Genomic DNA, 13287 nt, shown 5'->3' on the forward strand with positions numbered 1-13287 from the left:
AAGAAGCCATCAGAAGTTAGGAGAAAGGCAGGGAATAGTTTCTCTCTAAGCTCTCAGAAGGAATCAACACAGCCAATACCCTGATTTGGAGTTTTGGCCTCCAGAATTGTGAGACAATAAATTTCTGTTCTTTAAAGCCACCTACTTTACAGTATTTTGTTACAGAAGCACTAGGAAACTAAGACATACCAAAAAGAGAAAACACTGAATATGTGTGTACCCCATGACAACACAAAATTAAGTTCTGCTCTTCCATCTGGACTTGTGTCTTAGTTATCTAACGCTGCTATCACAGAAATACCACAAGTGGGTGGCCTTAGCAAACAGAAATTTATTTCTCACAGTTTAGGAGTCTAAAGCCACTGCCGCTGGGTCAATTACAACTCATAGCCACCCTACAAGACGGCGTAGAACTGCCCCGCAGGGTTTCCAAGGAGCGGCTGGTGGATTTGAACTGCCAACTTTTTGGTTAACAGGTAAATGCTTAACCACTGCTCTACCAGGGCCCTGTTTAGGAGGCTAGAAGTATAAATTCAGAGTGCCAGCTCTAAGGGAAGGCTTTCTCTCTCTGTTGGCTCTGGAGGAAGGTCCTTGTCTCTTCAGCTTCTGCTTCCTGGTTCCCTGGAACCATGTGTCTTACCCCATCTCTGCTTCTTGCTGGTTTAATCTCTTTTATATCTCAAAAGAAATTGACTGAAGACACATCCTACACTAATCCTGTCTCAGTAACATAAATAGACAACCCATTCCCAAATAGGATTAGAACCACAGGCAAAGAGGTTAGGATTTACAACACATATTTTGGGGGGACAATTCAGTCCATAACAACCTGTCTCATTTAAAACACTGTGAACAAATCTGCTTTAATATGTGACCTTGTTTCCTGAATATTTCCAGTTGGCCTTGCCAATTTCACAGTAGTGATGAAAATCAATTACTTTAAAAGAAAACCATTACCTCTGTTGATGTCAGAGTCTTTGGTGCCTCACAAGCCTGCAACAGGAAATAACAGGGAGGAATTAAACCCTCAGCTCTCACACAGATTACTACAAGAATGTTTACTAAAGTTTTCCAGTCACATGTGGGCAATAACATGGGTGATATTTTTTCTGAGACACACTGCAGGATGTACAAATGTGATACACAAAGAATATCTAAAGTATTTTTCTTACATGGGGGGTCTGTAATTTAATAAATCTGAGTTGTCAACCCATTCAAATGATGAGAAGCCTTTATTGCTTTTTTTCTATAAACACTGAAATTCCCTACCTTCTCTTACCACGAAATTATACCAACCTAGTGTTTTTTTTTAGTGTTAGGCAAGGAGTCCCTGGGTGCTGTAGATGGTTAATGCGCTCAGCTGCTAACCAAAAGGTTGGAGGTTCGAGTTCACCCAGAAGTGCCTCAGAAGAAAGCCTTGGTGATCTATTTCTGAAAAATCAGCCACTGAAAACCCTATGGAGCACAGTTCTACTCGGACACACATGAGGTCACCATGAGTCAGAGTCAACTCGACGGCAACCAATTAGTGTTAGGCAGCAGCAGTGTTTACGGTGGGGCGGGCTGTCACCATCGTGTCGGCGAAAACACCTTGAGCGCCATATGCACGATGGTAAAGAAGGGACATGTATCTCTCTGGACCGCAACTGTGTCAGCGGGGGAGCACTGATTTTTCCCCCTGAATCTAGGAGGTTTAAAAAGCATTTTGATAATTGTTAAAATACTGTAAAAAGCAAGGCAAGGTGTTCAACGATGATGTATATAGTAAATTACCTGAACACTAATTATTCCTGGGTCAGGAGGAAAAGTATCCTCTAAATGGTCATGTGCTCTTCCACAAACGTTCTGTTACATTTTGCTGAGGCATTTGTGCTCAGTTTCAGTGAAAAACAAAGATGCATCAGACCTCAAGTAGCATCTAATCATAAATAATACAAAGACTCAAAGTGCCAAACGCCACAAGAGAGGCAAAGGAAATGCATTTGCAGGTAGATGGTCCTACAGTACAAGGAGATCAGGGGTGTTAGACTGGGCTTTGAAGTTGAGGTAGAATGTGGCCCTGCTGAGATGGAGAGAGCACTTCAGGCAGGTGAAGCCATGGGAGCAAAGGGAGAAATGCAGGAAAGTGGAGGGTGCCCACCAGAAGCTGCAAGGAGTTCAACTGGACAGGGAAAAAAAGTAATGTTAGAAAATTCAGTTTGAGGGTGCATCTTAATATTCCCCCTGCCCACTCCATGCGTAACCTGTGGAAAATGGGGACCCACCAAAGGTTTTGCACCAGTGGAGTAGCATGTCCACTGGAGTGCTTTAGGAAGAATATCTAGGCACCTGATTGGAAGGGAGCAAAACCACAGGTGAAGGTACTACAAGGAAGGATCTCAGCAGCACAGGGAAGAATTAGTAACGGTAGTATAAATGTAAAGGGGACAGGGTTGAGAAATATTCCTGAGGTCCAGTTACATGACTTGGAATTATCTGGGTGTTTTATTCACTCAGCTGCTTGTGCCAGAAACCTAAGCATTATCCTTGACGCCTCTCTCTCCTCCTTACCATATATCAACTCAATCACTGTGTCCTGTCAGTTCAACTTCCTATTGAATCTATTTACTTCTCTCCATCTATACTATTTATCTGGCTTCTCAATTCATCCATCTCCACTCAACTTGCTATATGAATGTTCATGTTGGTCTTTTTTAAATGCTAAGCTGGTAATGACACTTTCTTGCATGAAAAAATCCTTTAATGACTTATAAAAAGGTTGAAAACTCTGATGTACAGCCTCTAATGCCCTGCTAACCTTCACTCCTACCTCCTTGACCAGCCTCATCTAGCTGGTCTGTGCTCCTTGCTCCCTCTGCCCCAGATACACGGGCTTCCTCCCAGATGCTCATGCATGGCTCTGCTTTTCCCTGCCTCAAAGTCCCCCATACAAGAAATCCCCCCTCACCCCCTCGCTCAGGCCCCCAGAATGCGGCAGCCCACTCTTCCAAGTCCTCTGTCATTCCTTTTGAGCACTTATTTTGTAATCAAATAGTTGGACTATTTTGTAACAACTGTCTCCTGAATAAGCTTCCCCAACACTGGGATTATATGGTTTAAGGTATCCTTAGAGGCTAGCATAGTGTCTGGTACATAGAAAGCACTCATAAGAGGAATATGGAGGAAGGAGTCAAAGACGGTGCTGAGGTTTCCAGTCTTGGTATCCAAAAAGACCGTATTACCATTGACAGGCAAAGAGACACAGGTTGTAGAGGGAAGATAACTTTAATTTTGAGGTAGAAAAAGATGCTCAACAGATTGCTGAAAACGTGGAAATGGAGCTAAAGAGTTAAGAAGAACGACAACAACAAAAAACCCGTTGCTGTCAAGTTGATTCCAACTCATAGCGACCCTATAGGACAGAGTAGAAATGCCCCATACGGTTTCCAAGGAGCACCTGGTGGATTCGAACTGCTGACATTTTGGTTAGCAGCCATAGCACTTAACCACTTTGTCACTAGGGTTTCCAAAGAGGTAAGAGTGGGTTGAAAATATATATTTAAAAGTCATTTTCATGAAGCTGGGCGTGGATGGCACTACCAAGTCAGCCTGCTTTGAAAAAATCTCTTGGAATTTCTCTCTCCCCAACTAGACTATAAGCTTCTCAAGGGTGATCATGTTGTATCCAGGTACCTCAAATAATAAGAGAACAACACTTCAAGAAAAAGGGAGTAGCCAGTTTTATTAAAAGCTATAGAGAACAGCAACCAAAGGCTATTCTCTTTGATGTCTGATCCATAAGAAAAGATTTCCACCAAGTGACAGGGCAAGACACACCTTCAAGAATTAGGTGAAGAACTTGAGTCAGTGAATGGAGACACCTTCTTTAAGGATTTTAGCAGAGAATCATCAACCTCAGGGCCCATGGTCCATTGCACACGTGTAAGGTCTCTTTGTTCTTCCTGGTCAGGGAAGTTGCCCCAAGGCTTCTCCCAGAGGCTCTTTCTCAAGTGTGTACACGTGCTTTTTCTGCATGTTCACTTTAGACCTTGAAGCAAAGCTCCCCTCTGCATCTCGAGCATCTTCGTAGTCTTCCATCACATCAGCGTAAAGACCTGAGAAAACCCAGGTTGCAGTGCTGAGGCGGAAATTGGTAGGAAGGCTTTTTGACCTGCTTTGATTGTAGACTATGTAAGCTACCTAGCTCAGGAAGGAGATTTTAGGAGTCCAGCCTGGCTCACTAGTTTTACATTGAGGCTTGGAGCCAGAGTCCCATCTAATAATTAAGAGATACTTTGTATGGCTTTATTTGCTGCTCACATACCTACCCCTGGGATCTCTCAGAAAAGTAAGTTCTGGGACTGTGATATTTCTGAGTAACTAGCTCTTATGGGTTGAAATGTGTCCTCCAAAAATGTGTGTCAACTTAGCTAGGCCATGATTTCCAGTGTTGTGTGAACCGTCCACTATTTCATCATCTGATGTGATTTTCCTTTATGTTGTAAACCCTACCTCTATGGTGTTAATGATGCAGGATTAGAGGCAGTTAATGTTAACTGGGCAGGACTCAATCTACAGGATTAGGTTGTATCTTGAGTCAGTGTCTTTTTAGACATGAAAGCAGACAGGAGGGGGACCTCCTACCACACCAAGAATGAAGAACCACAAGGGGAGTGTGTTTCTTTGGACCTGTGGTCACTGTACTAAGAAGCTCCTAGGCCAGGGGAAGATTGGTGACAAGGACCTTGCCCCAGAGCTGACAGAGCCTGAAAGCTTTCCTCTGGAGCAGGCACCCTGAACTCAGACTTTTAGCCTCCTAGACTGTGAAAGAATAAATTTCTCTTTGTTAAAGCCATCCACTTGTGGTATTTCTGTTACAGCAGCACTAGATAACCAAGATACTAGCCAAATACAACTATAACAGCATCTCAATTTCAGCACAACTTACAGTAAGAGAAGGCTGGATCTGCAGGGAAATATAGTCAAGGGACTAGTTTCAGTAATGAGAAGTAAAAATTTATACTAGATTTATCTGTTAGTTGGATAGCACCACAAATGTGTAATATGTTTGTATAATAACTATTAAGATTCCCTTTTGTACTGTGTTTACCTATTAGAAAAGAAGTTCAATAGATGTATTATTCAGAGAACTTGTTTTATAAATCTTAAAGATTTCTTTTCATACCTTACAATTATCTAAATGGATTTTAGCTATAAAACAGAGAACATAAAAACAAAACCATTTAAAGTGGTAAACCAAAACCCAAACTCGTCACCTTCGAGTCAATTCCGACACACAACAACCCTATAGAATAGAGTAAAACTGCCCCATAAGGTTTCCAAGGAGCAGCTGGCGATTTGAACTGCTGACCTTCTGGTGAGTAGCCGAACACTTTACCACTAAGCCACCAGGGCTCCAAAGTGGTAAAGTAGTACGGTACTCTATAAAGATATTAGAACTAAAGAAACAATCCTTCTATAAATCATGGAAGCCTATTTTAATACAGGCATTCACTGTAAGACTTTTGTTAAAATATCTTTAGTACATTAGGTTCTTTAGTAATTAGGAACGAGAAATATCTCGATTTTCCTTTTATTTAAATATACTGCAAATTAGTGTCATTCTATCATACTAAACTTTTAGATAATCTTCATGCATTTTAAAAGCAAGGTTCTTTGCCCCTGCAAAGTTCATTCTTATATAAAATTTCAGATCACTGCAAAAAAAAAAATACATAACAAAATCTTGCATCATTTCAGTCGTTTACATATTTTGATTAATTTTTATCCTGAAGGATGCAACCACGATATGTTAAAAAAAAAAAAAAAAAAAAAGACCTACAACATAACTGAGATCCAAACTCAAGTATCACGTGACAACAGCTGTGAATTTATACTGCTTTTAACGCTCTCCATTCTTCCAGGACTCCAAGCTATAGTAATAATCCTTTTTGTTTCCATAAAAAGAAGCCATGGACTTTCAACCATTTTCAAGTAGCATATCAAATAGTTTTTGTAGTTTGGACAGTTAATCCAGATCCTTAGATTTTAGAAGCAAATCTTTTTTACCTCTCCCTTACTTGTGCTTTTGAAGATCAGCAAAATAAAAAGAAGCTAGCAGGAAGCAATTGGCAAATTCATAAGTTAAAGCTTTATTTATACTTAAATAACCTGTAAATAATCCGTTATTAAGTGTTTTCTGCCTTGGCTAAACTGTTAGTTTTCTCCGAGTAAATAAAACTGTGTTTTGAGCTTCTGCACATCTGACATTCACAATAGGAGCTCTGTTTCTGCCTATGCTCCTGTGTGCCAAAACTGTACCAAGTACAGGCTTTCGAAAGTAAATTATTAATATACACAGCCTTATTTACTCATTCATTCAATAAATATTGATTAGACAAGTATGAACAAGAGACAAAGATGAAAAAGAAACTGATTCATGAATGTGCCATATTTCCCAAGCTGATTAACAGGCAGGGATCCATAACAAAAACCCACATTGTAACCTCAAGAATAATATGGGCCGTAAAATTACCACAGTCTCCACCAGAATGAGTTCAGTACAACTAGATGGTGCCTGGCTACAACCACTGACTGTTCTGCCAGAGATCACAATAGAGGGTCCCAGACAGAGCTGGAGAAAACTGTAGGACAAAATTCTAAGTCACAGAAAAAGACCAGACTTACTGGCCTGACAGAGACTGCAGAAACCCTGAGAGTATGGCTCCTGGACACGCTTTTAGCTCAGTACTGAAGTCACTCCTGAGGTTCACCCTTCAGCCAAAGATTAGACAGGCCCATAAAACAAAACGAGACTAAAGGGGCACACCAGCCCAGGGGCAAGGACTAGAAGGCAGGAGGGAACAGGAACGCTGGTAATAGGGAACCCAAGGTCGAGAAGGGAGAGTGTTGTCATGTTGTGGGGCTGTTAATCAATGTCATAAAACAATATGCGTACTAACTGTTTAATGAGAAGCTATCTTGCTCTGTAAACCTTCATCTAAAGTACAATTTTTAAAAAAAGAATATGGTCCTAACAAATAAACACAGAGCCCTGGTGGTGCAGTGGTTAGAAGCTCAGCTGCTAACCAAAAGGTCAGCAGTTCGAACCCACCAGTCACTCAGAAGGAGAAAGATGTGCCAGTCTGCTTCAGTAAAGCCTTGGAGAACTTATAAGGCAGTTCTACTCTGTCCTATAGGGTCACTATGAGTTGGAATAGACCTGACGGCAACGAGTTTTTTTGGCTGACGAATAATTTTTAAAGAAGAAAGTTTCCTAAGATAACCTTTATACCAAAACCAAATATGAAGTAAACTAAAAGTTTATAATCCATATATAAATTACCCCCTATTTTCAAAGAATAGGACCTATCTACCATTAAAAAAAGAAAATTCACAGAATACTAAGGAAGAAATGAGAATACGCTAAAACGATATTTTTTAAACGTCTAAAGTTACTGAGGCAGAGAATGGTTTTATTAAAAGTCCTTACCTAATTTTTTTATGTATCTAAAAGTCCCAAGCAAACACAGTAAGCCAAGAGAGGAGGCTACCATCACAGTTTAACATCTGAATCCTGTTGCTCTTTAAGACATCAGGGCATTGAGTCGATTTCCACTCATAGTGACCCTATAGGACAGAGTGGAAATTCCGTGCAGAATTTTCAAGGCTATAAATCTTTACAGAAGCCAACTGCCACATCTTTCTCCCACAGAGCAGCTGGTGGGCTAGAACCACTGACCTTTCAGTTATAGCCGAGCGCTTTAACAACGGCACCACCAGGGCAGACAGTAGGATACAATTCACATGGACTATTCAATTAATCCTCTGTGGCCTTGTGGAAAGATGATACAGTATTTTTAAATTTATCCAATTAGGATATTCCAATTGCGATCAGGTGACATGAACCTACAATCTCATGCCTACACGACAGCAGAGAATAGCCAGCAGTCAACAATATATACGATTGTCATCAGTCAACGGATTTTTTTTTCTTCCAGAAACAATAAAGGACTTAACAGCAGTTAAAACTAGTTAACGTACACTAAATTCCAAGGTACACGTCATCTTACGTATCGATTAGCTTTCCTTTTTAGCCACAAGCTACCACTAGATCAAAAGTCAAAAGAACCTGTGAATGAAGTTCTTACGTAAGGTATTGCTTGTGAAAGTGATCAAATCATTGACTCTCCTATGTTCAATGAATTCCATTAATGGCATTAGATGTTAATTTATTTCTTCAACAAGTATTTGTTAAGCACCTATGATGTGAGCACTAGGGACACAAAAATTTAAAAAAAACAAAAAATAGGGCCTAACCTAAAGAAACTGTCTCAGCAAGAGCTCAGACCATTAAAATGCAGTAGAAGCAAGCAGCCAGTGGGAAGACAGAAGTGCTAACGCTTTGGCTGGGATGCACCGAGGAGAGAATGTTCTTCAAAGAGCTCTCCTGAAGGCTGCAAAGAAGTGCCCCAAGAAGTGAGGGAGGTGAATTCTAGGCAGGAAGAAGCATCGGAAAATCACTCCAACTTCCTAAATCATTGGTTCCATCAACTGTTAACATGGTAAAACTGTAGAACATGAAAGCAGAAAATGGGAAAGCAAATGTGGAATGAGAGTCACACACAAGAATGAAGCAGTTCCAGAACTCATTTTATTACAGAAAAGACAGGCAGTCCTGTGGCTGAGTCCAATCACAGGGACTGGTAAGGGGGGACTATTAAGAGGTAGACAGAAGCCAGATGCCAGACAGATTTAGCATGCTGTGCTAACAAGTTTAGTTTTCTCCTGTAGCTAGGCAGGAGCCCCCAGTGAATTCTATGCAGAAAACTGTCCTGATCAGAAAGCCGTTTCATAGAGATCACTCAGCTAGCACAAAAAAGAAGAGATGGAGAAGTAAGCAGGCCCAGCCACCAAATGGTCCATCTGAGAATAGAAAAGGCCTCAAGTTTAAGACAGACATAATGCAGTTGCGGGGAGTCCCGAGGTGGTACCGTTAACGCATTAGGTTGCTAACTGAAAGGTTGAAGGTTCAAGATGACCCAAAGGTACCATGGAAGAAAGGCCTGGCGATCTACTTCTGAAAAACCAGCCATTACAGACCCTATGGAGCACAGTTCTACTCTGACACACAAGGGATCACCACGAATTGGAGTCGACCCCACAGCAACTGGTTTACTGCAGTTGGGGAAGAGTGGGCAGAGTTTCCTAACAAGCCTGTTTGTCTACCAAAATTTAAAGATTATTTGAGTGTCTTTGTTCACCAACAAAATGTTATAAAAGAGACAAAAGAATTTAGAATTAAACTCTCAGTCTTTTTAAAATTTTAAATCAATGTCCTTAAAGAAAGTCATGCAAATCCTGTTTGTTTATAATTTTAGCAGAGGACAACACTGTTTGGAACAAGTGTCTACAATATGAAAGGAAAATATAGACTGATGGCAGCCAGAGAGAAGTTGGAAGAAAAAGAGAATAGAAAATGGGGAGGGGAGTGGGTATGAGAATGAGGAAATAGAAAAACAGAGCTCCTGGCTTTGCAATGGTTACAGCTGGCATCATTTTGTTTACTGAATAGAACAACCAATGCTTTTTCCAAATACAAACAGCACATTTGATAGGACACAAAGCCAGAACCGCCCAGCAGTAGTTGCACATGACTCTCAGGTGTTCTGTGGGCAAAGATTAGGGAGAGAAGTTGGCACATGCTTCTCACTGGTTCAGCCATCCATGGACAGCACCAGAAATGAGACAGTGACTATGTGAGAGTAAGGGGGGATGGTTCAGATGCAGGAAGCACAAAAAAAGTAAACTTCTGATTGCATTTCTAAAGCCGAGTATAATTGCACCAAGGGCAATTATGCAAGGGAAAGTACCTCCCTTACTTTGCCTTTATCTCTTTGGAAACTTCAATGTTGGCTGCAAGCCCCTTTAGGGGTAAGCAGATCGCCTGCACATTAAACTAGTCCATGAACCACATGTCATGTCTGCACTTGGCTGTGGGAAAAGCCTCTCCCCTTCCTCCCAGCCCCTTGAGGTTTCTTGGTTAGACACTATTGCTACTACCTGATCCTCTCTATATACCTAGCCCGTCATTGGCTTGCCCTCTACAGTGCTAAAACCCAAACCAAACCCACTGCTGTCAAGTTGGTTCTGACTCATAGTGACCCTATAGGACAGAATAGAACTGTCCCATAGGGCTTCCAAGGCTGTAAATCTGTACCGAAGCAGACTGCCACATCATTCTCCTGAGGAGCAGCTGGTGGGTTTGAACCGCTGACCTGGTTAGCAGTTGAGTGCTTTAACCACAGCACCACCAGGGCTCCTTTCTACACAGCTGTAAAATGCCTGTTGCTTTCGAGTCGATGCCAACTCAGTGACCCTATTGGACAGAGTAGAACTGCCCTATAGAGTTTCCAAGGAGTGCCTGGTAGATTTGAACTGCCAACATTTTGGTTAGCAGCCATAGCTCTTAACCACTAAGCCACCAGGGTTTCCAGGTTTCCAGGGTTGCTACACAGCTAGAGGATTGTTATTGTTGCTAGCCACTGTCAGGTCTGCCCCAGCTCATGGCAACCCCATGCCCAACGAATGAAACGCTGCCCAGTCCTGTATCATCTCAATGATCGGTTGCAGGTCAGGCCGTTGTGATCAATGGGCCTTTTCTTCCTAGGCCGTCTTGCTCTGGGAGCTCTGCTGAGACCTGTTCAGCCTCACAGCAATACATAAGCCTCCGCTGACAGACGGGTGATGGCTGTGCATGAGGTGTGCTGTCAGGAATTGAGGCGAAAATTCTACTACTGAACCATCAGTGTCCTCCAGCTAGAGGAAAAGCCAACAAATTCTGCCCAGTCCCAAGCCTGGGATGAGCTAGTACATCTTGGACGCATGTTAATTTGTATAGCTTTTTTGTTGTTATTGTTGAGAATATACCCAGCAAAGCACACACCAATTCAACCATTTCTGCACGTACAACTCAGTGACATTGATTACATTCATCAAGTTATACAACCATTCTCGCTCTCCCTTTCTGAGCTGTTCCTCCCCCATTAACATAAAGTCACTGCCCAGTAAGGTTCCTATCTAATCTTTTGAGCTGCTGTTGTCAATTTGATCCAGTATAAAAAAATAGATAGTTCTTAAAAGAGCATAAATGTTCAAGGCAGACATTTTTTACTAGGTAAGTTAGACCACTGTTTGGTTTTAAGCCAACAATCCCCACTTGTTTGCATAACTAGTCAGCTAAGCTGAAGTCCTTCATGTATAAAAAGGATTTTCCCAAAACTGCTCATTGTCTTCTCCACCTCAAGCATCAGTCAGGGTGACTCTGGAGCTGTGCAGTCTTTGCTCAGCCATCAATCCCAATCTGACCAAATATGTAGAAAAACAGAGGTCAACATTCAGGCAGAACCTCTTACTGGATGGACAGTAAACAAGTCTCAGGTTGCTCTCAGGCTCAGTATTTTGACAGTATATTTTCTCCCAGTCTATCTGTAGAAACTGAAATTTTATAGAGAAAAAAAGAATTTTCTGTGTAAAGCTTATTCTTGTTGAATCTGTTCAGGTATCTTCCACTTTGAGTTTCAATTGCTTCTTTTTCAAAATCTGATGACCATATTCAAGGCCCAGGCCTCAGTTTCTCTTCATGACTTGAATGCTAGATGGAGGCAAAGCAGCCCAAAGAGCTACCGAGCTGCTGATCAGAACACATATGCACACCCAAGTGACCTACTCAAGTGTGCAAAAACATTCAGACTGTCGTTGGTGTTTCCACAGATGGCCACAAGCAATCCCTTACCCTCTGTATGTACATGCCACTCTCCAACTGAGTTCTCTCTCCCCAACCTTAAGTCTGGGTTGGCATTGTGACTGCTTTGTCCAATAGGTTGCATCAAAGGTGAAGTTCTGAGGCTTTTGAGACCAAAACTTAAAAAAAGTGACAGCTTCCACTTTCTTCTTGGAACGCTCATTCATAAGACACTCCTCTCAGAACACAAAAACCATGTGAGAAGTCCAACCTAGCCATGTGGAAAGGCCACATGGAGGAGAACTGAGCCCCCCAAACACAGCCCCAGCTGATCTGTACCAACTGCCAGCCATGGGAGTGAGCCTCGGGGCTTTGAACCAGATCGTTCCAGTTTGAACCCCTGCTGAGAATTTGCCTTTCCACCCCAAATATATTGAATTGGAATCTACAGTTTAACAACATCCACAGGTAATCCTTACGTACAGTAAATTTTGAGAACCACTGCTCTATTAGTTGGTTGGAACCCACCAGCCGCAGGAGAAAGATGTGGCAGTCTGCTTTTGTAAAGATTTACAGCCTTGGAAACCCTGTAGGGCAATTTTACTTTGTCCTATAGGGTCGCTATGAGTCGGAATCAATTTGACCAAAACAGGTTTGATTTGGTGTGGCTCTACTAGTGGTTCTCTGACTTGGTCCCTAATCAGCAGTATTAGCATCTCCTGGGAACTTGTTAGAAATGCAAGCTCTCAGCAAGGATTTGAACTAAAATGAGTGGGTTGGAAGCCCTGGTAATCCTTCCTGGCCATTCTAGCCCAGCAAGCCCCAGATAACTGCAGACTCAACCAATTTCATGTGAAGCAGAAGAACCACCCAGCTGATCCCAGTCTACCCGCTAAGTTGTGAGAGATGAAACTAGTTGCCATCTAGTCAATTCCACCTCTTGGTGGCCCTATGTGTCAGAGTAGAACTGTGCCCCATAGGGTTTTCAATAGCTGATCTTTCAGAAGTAGAACACCAGGCCTTTCTTCCAAGGCACCCCTAAGTGAACGTATATCTCCAACCTTTCAATGAACAGCTGAGTGCTTAACCATTTGCACCACCCAGCATCTCTTGTGACAGTAACATGGTTATTGTTTTAAGCCACTAAGTTTTCTATGACTTGCTATGCAGCAACAGAAAAAATGAAACGGACCTCTCAAGAAAATAAATCAACACTGTGAACATACAGACATTGGCTAAGCATCTGCTGGAGACCTGGTGGTGTACTGGTTAAGCATTCAGCTGCTAACCAAAGGTCAGCAGTTCGAATCTACCAGCTGCTTCTTGGAAACCCTATTGGGCAGTTCTGCTCTGTCCTATAGGGTCACCATGAGTCGGAATCGATGAGACGGCAATGGGTTTTTAAGCACCTTCTATGTGTCTGCTCCTTTCATATATACTTTCTCCATTAATCCTTAAAACAACACTAAAATATAGGCTTTCTCATCACAGACAGGATATGTAAGAGACAGAACTGAATCCTAATGCAAAGCCCCTGAGCCTACATCATGTGTTCTTTCTAGCAC

General features: G+C 42.0%; 1 protein-coding gene across 4 annotated transcripts in view; it reads right to left on the minus strand.

Moving 5' to 3' along the window:
- Positions 1 to 13287, minus strand: part of MAP3K5 (mitogen-activated protein kinase kinase kinase 5) — a 237533-nt gene that overhangs the window by 195246 nt on the left and 29000 nt on the right. The window contains exon 1 of one of the 4 annotated variants that reach the window (XM_023555089.2): positions 958 to 989. The exons of the other annotated variants lie outside the window; for them this stretch is intronic. The gene's annotated coding sequence lies outside the window, so the exon portion shown is untranslated. Of the gene's footprint in view, positions 1 to 957; positions 990 to 13287 lie in introns of those variants that run through there. 4 annotated transcript variants of the gene reach the window in all.

This window comes from Loxodonta africana, chromosome 1 (assembly GCF_030014295.1).
Source record: "Loxodonta africana isolate mLoxAfr1 chromosome 1, mLoxAfr1.hap2, whole genome shotgun sequence".
Taxonomy (NCBI): Eukaryota; Metazoa; Chordata; class Mammalia; order Proboscidea; family Elephantidae; genus Loxodonta; species Loxodonta africana.